General features: G+C 46.5%; 1 protein-coding gene across 1 annotated transcript in view; it reads left to right on the top strand.

The window, feature by feature from the left end:
• SETBP1 (SET binding protein 1) overlaps window positions 1-12,148 on the top strand; it is a gene marked incomplete at its 3' end in the record, with an annotated part of 168,749 nt that overhangs the window by 11,420 nt on the left and 145,181 nt on the right.

The raw sequence follows: 12,148 nt of genomic DNA, 5'->3' as shown, positions 1-12,148 counted from the left end.
AGGGGTTTTAGAATAGCTCGTATTGTGTTTCCTACTCCCCAAGGAAGGGTTGTCCTCTTTCTTCTTTTCTCTTTGATTCGATTCCCTGCCACTCTGTGAGCAAGTCAGAAGCTGCAGCTGCTGCTGTCAGCTGGGAAGGGAGTCCCCTTGTTTAAAACCCATGTGTTAATCCCTGGTTAGAAAAAGTCAAAATGCTTTATGCTCCCCTTATAGTCCCCTTTGCTTCTGCTTGCCTGCAGCTTCGCTGCCTGCCCATGGTCCTTGCCCCTTGTGTGAAAACACAGGTAGAAGTTGACCCCAAACAGCCTTGACAAGGAGCACAGGTAGAATAGATGTCCATAAATAAATAAACCTAAAGACTGGACAAAGCAACCAAATCTAGTTTTTGAGAGTGGGGAAGGAGTTGGAAAGGACATCAGTGTGGTGAAGTCTGGGGAAAAATTATGGGGGGCTTTGCAAGTAAGGGAAACCTTTTTTGTTGTGGCTGCTGGACACAGATGGGTATAAATGTTTGCTCACAGGGGCTGTGCTTTGTTCCTGAGGAAAAGCCGTCAGCACAGTGGGAGAGGAATTTAAACAGCAAGGTAAGGAGAAAGGAGGATTTGGGCTCTGCCAGATAGAGATGGCCATGCAGACGGTGCTGGAGAGGGTCTGATGGGTAAATTGGAGGCCTGAGGGACTCAGAAAGTTTATCATCAGGTGTGATGCCACAAGGGCGAATGTAAAGAGTGGCCTGAGGTTGAAAGGGGAGAGAAGGAAAGATTTTTTTTATTTTGACGATGGCTTTTTCTCAAAAATACCCTCCTGTCTTTCCTACTGGAACAAGTAAATGAATCACCACAGAGATAAGGAGAAAGGAGTTAGGTGATGGATGGTACGGATAGAAAACTGAAGGCAGTGCCCTATAACTACTGTGTCTGAACACTACCAAAGAGCGTAGGTTTTCAGCATTTTCCTAAGGGCCTCCTCAGTTTGCAAGTGGAAAACTGAGGCAGACAGAGGTGTCTCACCCAGGGCCATCAGAGAAGGCATCCTACCTTCTGCTGCTCCAACTGCAGCAAGGATCCCTGTGCCCACCCCTGCGGCTTGGTACATCCATCAGGCTCCCACCACCACCCAGCTCTCCCCATCCATGGGCTGCAAGAAACAACCGGGGTTCCTGTGGGTCCTCCCTGCCACCCTCTCCCAGACGTAGTGGTGAGGGCAGACCAGTAGTGCCCTCCCACCATGGCATCCCATGGCATGGGATGGACTGGCAGGTGGCCCAAAGCTCTTGTGCGCAGGCTCCTTCCCGGCAGATTACCCGCGACCTCTGCTCCCCATTTTGGGTGGCGGGAAGGAGCCGGCAGCCACTGTCTGTTCCCCACCCCGCTCCAGTCCCTTCCCTGCCGTGGCCCCTCGTTAATAAAGAGGCGTAATTGGGACCCCTCCCTCCATCCCGTCTGGTGTGAGGCCATTTGTGTGCCGGAGGAGGAGGGGCAGATCCGGCACTGGGGGGGTTGGCAGCGGGGGAGAGAGGGAGGGAAAACTCTTTTGTTTGTTCAAGTAATTTAGGCCTCAGATGTTTAAAAAAAAAGAAAAAAAAGGAAAAAAAAAAGCTTGATCAGCGCTGGTAAAGGTGTGCTCCTGGCCCATAAAAATATCTCAATAACAGAGGGAACAAAGCACAACAAAGAAGTGTAGATAGAAGCATTTTGTTTTTGTTTCTCTGGTTTGTCAGGAGAGATGTGAATCATTAAAAAAAGAACAATAACAAAAAAACCCCAAAGTAAAATCTGTTTCTGACCTTCACAGAGATCTCCGCATCCCCGCACTGTCTTTAGTTGTGAAGGACTAAAAGCAGAGCACGGACTGAAGTCTGCATCGATTCCTGGGTGTTGCTGCTGGGTGTTTGCTTTGTGTCTGCTCCGCTTAGCCAGGCTGAGGTGAAGCATAGGAGAGTTGCTGGTTTTTGCAGCTAATGAATTTCGCTTTCTGCTATATATGCGCTAGCACATTGCCTTTGGAATTGAGACTTTCTACTTCATCTGCACTAACACATTGCCTTTGGTGTCTAGATCACAGCTCTCCTATGCGTCCCTGTTCCCCATCATTCCCTTTAGACATCTTGCTTTTTTTTTAATACGGGAATGGAAAATCAAAGGAAAAAAGTAACATTTTTCTGTTCTTTTAGGTTCAGTAAAACTCACCTTTAAACCTCATTGAGGGGCCTAAACTAAGTAGAAAGTGTCTGTTCTGTGATGGGCTTTGCTGTTGAAACCCTTGTGTTTCAACTGTGTGAAAGTTGTGGAAAAATGCACGTGGGATAGGCCGAATTTAATTTATTTTTTTTCTTAAGGTAGAGAATAGGGTAATGGTGTGAAAGAATGAATTAGTTATGGCAAATCTTATTAGTGTCCATTGTAAGCAGAGAAGCAGAGACATATGGGAGCACTTGCAAAATTATTCCTTGTTTATTCAGCTTCGTAACCGAAGCAAATTTTTTTGCATAGTGTCATTTATTGGCAACTGGAGGGGTGTGGAAGGTGTGTGTCTATGTAGCAAAAAGGGGGGAAGGGGGAACACAGTATTGGTATTCCATTAAAACTGATGCTCGGTGCTTTGTTTGTCGGGTTTTGGCAAGGCTTTTTGCTTTGAAAGCCATTCAGAGAGGATCGGAGCAGATGGCAGGGAGATCCTGTTTGTGTTATTTTTGGACATTCCCATTGAAAGTCTCAGATTGTTGTCCTTTTTTCCCCCTTCCCCCACTCTTGTATGTTTTTCTTTCTTCCTTCCTTTCCCCTTTCCTTCTTGAGAACTTTTTTTTTTTTAAAGCATGTATTATTAATAATACAACATCACCTAAAAGCCGTGTGTGTTTCTGATGAATATCCAAGCTGTGGATATTTTCTATCTGTCTGCCTAGATTTGGAAAGAGTTGCAGGGGGGATTGTCTCCTCCTGAAACGGTACAAGCGGTGTTAGGAGGGCGGGTTGGGCAGGGAAGGGAAGGCAGACTGCCATTTTGGTGGGTTCAGCTCAGTAGCGGCACATTTCCCTGGTAGATCAGCAGCTGTATTAAGCCCAGGCAGCAAGTTTAGATTGAAGGTCTCTGGTAAAACAACTTTAGTGACTTGCATGACATGCGCTCGTGACCTCCATCCTTTTTAAGCCCTTGTGGTGGAGAGGGCCAGCTGTAGATAGACTGGAAAACTGAACTATGCCCTGGCTCTTCATGGTGGTCTTCCCATGTCACTGCTGAGATTCATTGGTCTTAGGCGGCCCGGAAGGCTTTTGTTCTGCCATCATCTGTGCCCAGATTGTGCTGGGAAGAGCTTCATTGCCTCGCATTCCTGGTATAAGCAGTTTTCCCAAGCAGTAATTTAGCTTCATATAACACCACTAGAAATGTCTGCAGTGCTTTTCATGTGGAAGTCTTCACCAAAGCCCTTCACAACCTTTGTGCAGGCAATCCAGCAAAACTGAGCCTGGTCCAATCAGTTAAAGCACTTAGCTAGCCCACGTCTATCAGCAAGGGTGTGTACACACAAAGAAGATGGGAGGTCTTGGCTGCAGTTGGCATCCAAAAGTTCAGGTGATTCACCCGAAGCTCATCCAGATGATTAAATCTCTTAAACTAAGCTGGAGATCTCGAGGAAACAAGCTTTCTCATGCTCATTCTGTCAGTGGTTATTCCCAGCTAGAAGCAGATATTTAAATCTTTACATCGGCTGATATTAGAGGTGCTTTTGCACAGGAAAACGGTCCACAAGGACATGAAGCTTTGGCCCAGAAAAGTGAGGAAATGAACATTACAGGCTTTAGTTTAACTACTCTAACCCTTTAAGACAGTTTGGTGCAGGTTTTGTTTGAGTTCGAGGTGATGATTCATGTTGGTTTTTAGATTGCTTGAACCTGTATACCCACATCCTCAATTTTTTTTTTTTTTTTTAACTGGTGCACAGAGTGAACCCACTTCAGAAACTCTCGTTTGTTCTTAATTGAATGAAAGCTCAGAAGTCTTTCACTTGCATTGTAGCACCTGAGTTTCAATGCTATAGCTGCAAGAGAGGTCTGATCAGACGGTAGCGGGTGACCCAGGATGTGTGAAGTGATGTCACTTGAAGTGCATTTCGCTGGCTAGAATAAGCTATGAAGGGGAGAAAAAAAAACAACAAACCAAACCTCACCTTCCTCTTGCTGTTACCTCTTGCTAGATGATGAACATCCTCTTGGCAGGATTTCTGCTCCGCAGCACTGACTTTTACGCCCGCCTTATTAAAGTTTGGCAGCTCATTCTTGTTACCTACTGGACGAGCCTTCTGCTCGGAGCACCTTCCCCTGCTCCTGGCGTGGCACAGCTGCTCTGCCCGGTGAGGGTTTCCCTTCGAGAGCTTCCAGCAACAGGGGCTTTCCTGGTCTGGCATGTTGAGAAAGGAGCCAAGCAACAGTCTCAGCCTAGACAAAAGGCAAACTCGACCTACTATTTATGTGGTTACTTAAACATGATTTAACCTAAATAATGCACACTGTGACTTGGCCAGGGGAGGGGGGGAAGGGGAGGAGAGGGGCTTGTTTCTAATGAGCTGGGAGACAGCACAATTAATTACATATGAAGGACAGATAACAGACAGCAAACTGTCTACAGTAGAGAGAAACAAAATACCAGTGTGAACAATTAAAGCGTCCACGTGACGGAAGGGTCAGCTATTTCTCATACAGCGGGTGGCTGGGCATGGCCCCAGGAGAGCCGCGATGGAAGCTCGGCTGAGCGGCCGGCCGCGGGGGGGGCTGGGAGGGCATGGGCTTTCGGGGTCCTCCGCCATCAAAGTCGAGCAGGCGCTTCTGAGGCTGACAGGCTGCGCTCTGGGCATTATTTTCATCACACGCGCTTTTGACAGTGGAACTGTTAGCTACTAATCTTGGTGACACGTGAGATGAGGAGGAGAGCGGTCGAGGCGGGAGAAGAAGAGCAAATGCTCCGTGGGCAATTAGGTACCTGCCTCCAGCCACGCAGAGGAGAGCCGAGATGAGGGAGGCCTTTCTTCCCTCTTTTTTTTTAAAATGTGTTAATTTTCCTCATAGTCTTCCAGATGTGGAAACACATATGCCAGCTGCTGGTAATTGAATTCTTAGAGGAGCGTGGTCAGACATTTGCACCCTCTCTGCCCCCCCTCCCCCCCAAATTGCAATGGAGTCTGACATAAGTTATCCCCCCAATACCCCCTTTTCATCCTCCCCTCCCTGCCAGCCCATCCCGCGGTCAGCCCTTGGCTGTAAAGATTTGAAGGTAAAGGCCGATGGATTAGCCTAGGGAAGGGCCAAAGGTTAAATGAGCGGGGCTAGCAGCATGCAAAGGGCTATGATTGAAATATTTGCTGAATGCTGACAGGCAGCAGAATAGAGGCAGACAAGTGGCAAATTCCTGTTTTCTCCTCTAATTGAGAAAATATTTTGAGTGGTATTCAGGCAGGCTGCAAATCGAGACTCTGGGAAAGTCAGCCAGCCGGGGAGGGGAAGGAGGGGAAGACTTCAGTGGAAACACCGTTCCCGCTAAACCTGTTTCCAAAAACTTTGCACTTACACTTGTGGAAATCCCTGGAGCCTGGTGCTTACGTTTTGCTTGGTCATTTTTCCCATGCAACTGCAGTGTCAAAATATTCCCTCTCTGAACTCAAAATGTCTCCCAAGCAGAATTTGACCCATTCCTGATGTTTTTGCGGCCACAGAAATCTTGCTTTGTAAGTCTAGCTTCTTGCATGGAGGTGCTATCATGAAAAATCCGGGTGTTGTGAGGATCCAGCCATCATCTGCTGGTCAGGAGGTGAATGAGCTGTTTCAGCGCACGATGCGGATGAGATTTGATGGTGTGTCAGTAAAACATGACAACTATTCAACCCTTGAGTACGTCCACTTGTAGCGTGGATAATACTCAGCTGCGTTTCAAGCCCGTCTGATGCGTGATGCCAGCGTGCCCGGGCAGGGCTGTTACAGTCATTGTGAAAGCGAAGGGAGAGAAATTGTATTTGTCTGGTGCATCACAGGTCGGCTGCACGGAGTCCTGTCTTGGCCCAGCCCTCCGGCATCCCTTGCTTGCTCTTGGATGTGGGTGGGAGGCTCCGGTGGCACTTGGGAGAAGGAAATTCCAGCCTGATATGACCAAAAGCAGTTAGCTGGCCTTTCACACCCTGACATCTTCCTCGAAGGGGTGATTTAATCCTGCACATCCCCTCTGCCCTAAGCCTTCTGCCTCGCCCCTTCCCCAAATGCTCCCACTAAAGCTGATAATGTACCGAAAAGGTTTCAATTAACGTAATTTCCTTCTTACTTAGAAATCTGTGGCTAGTTAAGGAGCCAGGGAGAAGGGGAAGAAAGATGTAAAAAGAAGCTATTCCTTGAGCCAAAAAGCAGCACAAGGGTCAGCGGAGTTTACATTTGCTTCTATATGCTCATGTCATAAAACTCGGAAGACTGGCTTATAAAATGTTTTCTGGTGAATGCCATAGCTGCAGCGGAAGAAGGTTTTGGCAGGGGTATATCCTATTCGTGGCCAGCAAGTTGTATTGTGTTTGGGCCCTTGAAGTCTTATGTGCTCCTTAAAGATACCCAAGAGGCAGTCGGGAGCTTTTTTTTATAGTCAGTATGGGCTTGGTTAAAGCTTCAGCATACATCAGCAGGTCCAAAACTTTATTGTTAAGCAAAGTGAAAGAGAGCTTGCCTTGCTTTGTGGATCATCTTCAAGTGGGAGATGCTGAGGTCTGTCAGGGTTCCCTTCTGGTGGCCTGCCTTACAGCTGGCCCTGGAAAGTAAGTGACCGGGTCGGGGTGATACTCCTGCTCCCGGAGCAAGGGAAGGGACGACTCTTTTCTAGGTGCACGACCACAAAGCGACTGGTATGTTGGGTTGCTTGGTGCTGCACATTTGCGCCTTGATTCAGGGGTCCTTTATTAGGAGCCCTGTGATGGGAGCAGGCAGCATGTTCACCACCTTACAGTGGATAAACTGAGGCACTAACATGCCTCCTCTCTGAGTAATGCTCTGTATCAGCAAGAGCTGAAAGTGAAGTCCCCAGCTCATTCAGTCACCAAACCATCCTCCTGCCTTTAAATCACGGGTCTGTCTTGACCTTCCCGTACCCCCCTCAGTTGCTGCCTGGGTTGCACAAGTGAGAACAAAGTGACACTTGTTTGCCTCGTCCAAAGCGCTCACTCAAGCAGGTGATTGTCTTGCCTCCTTTTTCAGTCCCAAAACAAAGTGTCGAAAGTGTTGTCCTGGGATGTAAAACATCCCGTGTATTCCCCCGGGACTGGATTTTTGCTTTCCGAGTGCAAGTGGCACTGAAAGGAAAAGAGGTCAAAATTGCAAGATACAGGAGAATAATTCCCAGGTGCTGAAATTAGGAGAAAGATGTGAGCACTCATCCCCTGCGCTCCTCACAGGGCAGGGAGCAAGGGAGCTTTCACAGCTCTAGCTGCAATTGTTAAAGAGCTGATCCTTCATTTGCAACCCTGCCAGAAAAAACTGAGCAAGAGGATGAGAAGTCAATCAAAATCAGTTAAAAACACCTCATTGTTTATTTGGCTTGGGGATGTCGAGAGGCCAGCAGATCTGAGACCAACACGAAACCATATCTTGCAGCAAACACCATAGTTCCCAGCTGTGAACCCTGTTCACCTCCAAAAGGGAAGTTTCTCCCTTCTGTGTTCAGCAAGGGGGGGTTGGTTTTATTTAATCATGTATATTTTCAGCACATGTGCTGCATCACATTTGCATGAAGATTTGGGGCTTAAACTCCAAAGGGATTTGGACCTCAAAACCCAGGTGCATCCAATATGCAAGCCAAGGAATTGGAAACACAGATTTTGTGCTTAAAATGAAAATATCAAGCCATTAAATTTCCTCTGTTTTGATTTCCCTTTCTCCAATAAGGGATATGACAGCACACACCATCCTCTATGATAAAGGAGGTCGTTCCTAAGGTCTACAAAGCATTTTGAACCCCAAAGTGATATCTAAGCGTCATTTCATTTTATTTGGCCTGCTCTGGTTACTAGTCAAAACGAGAGAAATACAAAAAGATATTGAGTCAGCGATGCTTTTGGTTTTTGTTTAAATTTGAAGCCCGAAAAATGAAATGGAGGGGGGGAATGAGACAGGAAATACGAACTGAAACTAAAAAGAAGACTTGAAGAAGCCGAAGAGAAATGGAAACTCTGAGCTTTTCCGGGGTGTCTTCAGCTGTAACGATTTGAAGGTTGAGCTCACCCCAGAGTGAGAAATCGTACCTTTTCATTTAACAAAAAGAGAAGAGCTTCCCTCAGGGGACTGGTGAGTCTGGCCACCTCAAAGGTTTTAGTTTCTAAAATAATACACATAATAATAGCCTCTTTTAGTAGAGCTTTTTTTGTGAGGAGAGCCAGACCGCTTTGGAAATAATTTTTCAGGGGAAACTGAGGCTCACAGCTGTAATCTGAGTTGCCACAGGTTATTCATACATGACATCGCTATTGCAAAAAGCTTAAATTTCACAATTTCCAGGCTAGTGCTTTATCCTCCAGGCCATAATGTTTCTCCAGGGTCATCTACTCAGTTGCTCAGGATTTTATGTTGAGAAGAACCGGCTTCTGACCAGAAGTTTAGAAATTTGCCCCGTTCACAAAGCAAATGTATTTATTTATTTTCCTCCCCACATGTGGTTTCTGGTTCTCAGCGGCTTATTTCTCTGGAAGAGGTTAAAAGAGCCTCCTGCCAGCTCCATGACACAGAGTTTCAGTGAAGAAGTGACCGAAAACAAGTCTGGGTAAATGTCTTGTTTGGGTGTTTGTAATCTGACTCAGCAGCCCAGACCTTGATTTTTATCTTCTCAAATGAGTGGGTGGGAGGGATGAGTGATAACAGTTCAAAGCAACGCAGTTCCTAGCATCTGGGGCTGAAAGGAGGGATGGTACTTTACAGTAAGGGCTATCAACATCGTGATGTTACTAATTCAGTCACTTGCCCCATTGCTGTAGCATTTTGCGACCAGGATAGTGGCTCAGTTCATTCCCATTTCCTACAGGACACTTTGCTTCTTTGGAATATTTTAGGTATTATAGATATACTTCATCCTTCCCTTGTTGACTTTTCTTGTTACACCTGAGGCAAATACAATGAGCAAGTGTAGGTGGAAGTGAACATCGAATGTGAAAAAGATGGTGAAGTAACATGGGTGGGAGTTGAAGAAAAGGAAAAGTTTGGTAAAGTTTGATAAGTTTGGTTGGAAAGATCCCCCTCAGACTTTGAACACAAAAAACTTGTCCTTGCCTTCCCTGAAAGTATAATTCTTTTGTCAAACAAAGAAATTGGAGCATTTTTCAGGCTTCAGACATCCAAAGAAAAATCTACAATGCCTTTGGGGAATTTAAATGAAAATAAACATGCTTTTTTTGGGCCACATTTGGCTAAACAGGAGAGAGCATTGGGCTTTTTTTTTTTAATTGACACCATTATTAAACCAAGTCCAAACTTCCAAACTGAAGATTTATAAACATTCAAGTTCCTCCCGTTGTTTTGATTTAGGCCTTTGAAACTCCAGGCAGGCCAGGGAGGAGGCTGGCTCCGGCAGGCAGGAACCGCGGCTGCTGTGGTGCTGCCCTGGCCCTGCTGCTCCGCCTGGGCTGCCCCCGGCCTCTCCTGGGAATTAAGGGGCTTTCGGTCATGCTTTGTCTCCTTTGCCACAAATTAGGTTGCCTGGCCGGCTGCTGGCTATCTCCTCGTGCTCGCCACTAATTTGCCTATTACCACTCTGATTCCTGTAATTTTAGGTCCAGCTCCTGCAGCAGTATGAAGGCGTAGGCTTTAGGTCCAGTCTTAAATAGTGGATTTGCGGCCCACTGTGACTCAAAGCCTTGGGGATTTTTTGAATTTCCAAACTGGGTGCTGAGACAGCTGATACGGGGACTTAGGGAAGGGAAATGGCCTTAAAACACCCCTAAGGGGATAAAATGAGAACCACCAGCTAAGACAAACATTGCAGCCTTGCAATGCTCCGCTTCGTGGCTGGGAGATGTGGACTCTCCGGACGGAGTGGCTCAGGTCTTCAGGCTGCTCTCACATCTTTGACTCCTAGTCAAAGTTGGGCTAGTGATGTTGTTGGGCTTCCTTGGCCAACGAGTGGCAACATGCCGCAGCAATAGTCCCTGAGTGTGTTTCCCTTCTTGCTGGCATGGTTAAGCATGATATGGCACTGAGGAAGCTCCTCTTTAAGGGTAACAAAAGTCCTTAGGCCTTTGTGAGGTCAAGATGGGCAAACACAATCCCTTGAGTTTCACTACTAGTAGTCTTGTACCTCCTGGAGATTGAATTAGCTGGATCTTGAACAGATCCAGAATGCCTGGGTTAGTCCAATATTTGGATGGGAGAGCTTTTGAAGGCCTTAGGTTGGCATAAATTAAATTGGCCTGTTGGCATAAATCAAAGAGTCACGGCTGAACACCTCAGATATGCTAGATTAGAGATGATCCTAATATTGTTTTGAAAAACTTCTCTCAGGATCGTTGGAGAAGTCCTATAATGAGAAGATTTCTTACCCTTAAACATGGGAGGAGGGGAAAAAATATCACAGAGAGTTAAAGGGACTTTCCAAATACAAAAAACTTGCAGAGGGAAAGCAAGTCAAGGACCCCAAAATTTCTCAGCGTCACACCGATAGTGTAGTCATGAGAGGACAGCATCTTCCCTTAGCCCAACATGCAGATGCAAAGTGTTGTGGAACCTCACTATAGAAAGTGGAAATGTGAAATGATGTGTTTCTGAAGTGGCTTGGTGCTTAAAAGCTGCAGTCAGAAATGTGAAAGATGGTACCTGCTGCTCCTTCACCTGCTGCAGGTGTCATCCTGAGAGTGGGCACACTGGGGGATATCCTGGGGCTTTCACTACCCGCTACAAAATGGGGAACATCTTCATTCTCTTCATAGGATGAACTGGTTGGTTTTGTGAGAAGCTGAGACCCCAGAGGGGTGCACTGTATTCAGGAATCCACTTGGATGCTGTTAACTCAGTGTTGGTCACTCCCAGCTCCCACATCTCAAAAAAACCCTACAAAAAAACTAACCCCCACCCCCCTTCCCAGTTTTCCATACTGCACCCCCTTCCCTTTGACTTTATTGCAGTTCATTGTTATCCCTAACTGGGGAATTCTGATTTAATGGTGTATTGGACAGATTGCGCTTGACACGGTTCTCCTTTCCTTGCGTCCTGTTTCCGTAGAATAATGTAAGATGATCTTTGGCAAGTCCCCTTTTGTTTAAAAGAAAATCCAAACAGGGGAATCAGATTGATTGTTGGCTCCGTGTGCATTTCTGTTCACTGGAACATCTTCCCATTGTAGTAACATCAAATGTAAAGACTGAGGAACTTGACCCGGCAGGTGCCAGCTCTTGGGAATACAAATGTTCAGCTGTAGGAAATATCTCTGTTGCAGCGGCGCTGTGGAAGCAATTAGGTAGAGGATAATGGATGGGCTGCAGTAAGATAGGAGGGAATGACTCCACGGAGGTGCTTCATGGTGAGATCATAAACCACAAGAGCGGAGCGTGGATGGGCTGGTGATGTCAGCCGAAACCTGCGGTGGAATTCGTCTCCTCACAGAGGACTTCTCTCTGGCTCTTGTTGTTGTTGTTGCTGCTTTTAACGGTTCCCAAAGTAGGAGGCCCCGCTGTGGAGTGACTGCAGCAGCGATAAAGTCGGAAATGCTGCTGTGTTTCGGTTTTAGCAAACTTCTGGTTTCTGTTTCCAATGTCACAAAGTATTTTGCATTCACAAAACATTTCTTCCTTTCCGAAGGCTGCAAGCAGGCTGCTTGGATGAGGAAACAGTCGTTCTCTATTAGTAAGGGCCACAAGCCCAACTGCTGGAAAAATCAACGCAGCCTTTGCTTTGGGGCACTCGTTACCACACTCTGCATATTGCCTATCTACATGTGCAGATGCAGTTGTAGAAAAATGGGGAGCCTAAGACAGGCAACATTCATTTTGCTCAGTGGCTGCAAGCGAGGAATGATCATGCGTGAAAACATTCAACCTGCACAATTTTGCTCTGTTGTCGAGTCGGGCTGCAATGGGAAAACATAAGTGTGAATCAGAAGGTACTGTCTTCAGGCAGGATCATCTCTTCTCCTCTGTGTTTGTGAA

Source organism: Pygoscelis adeliae, unplaced genomic scaffold, assembly GCF_000699105.1.
Source record: "Pygoscelis adeliae isolate BGI_AS28 unplaced genomic scaffold, ASM69910v1 Scaffold68, whole genome shotgun sequence".
NCBI lineage: Eukaryota > Metazoa > Chordata > Aves > Sphenisciformes > Spheniscidae > Pygoscelis > Pygoscelis adeliae.
This window is presented reverse-complemented; position numbering and strand designations above follow the sequence as displayed.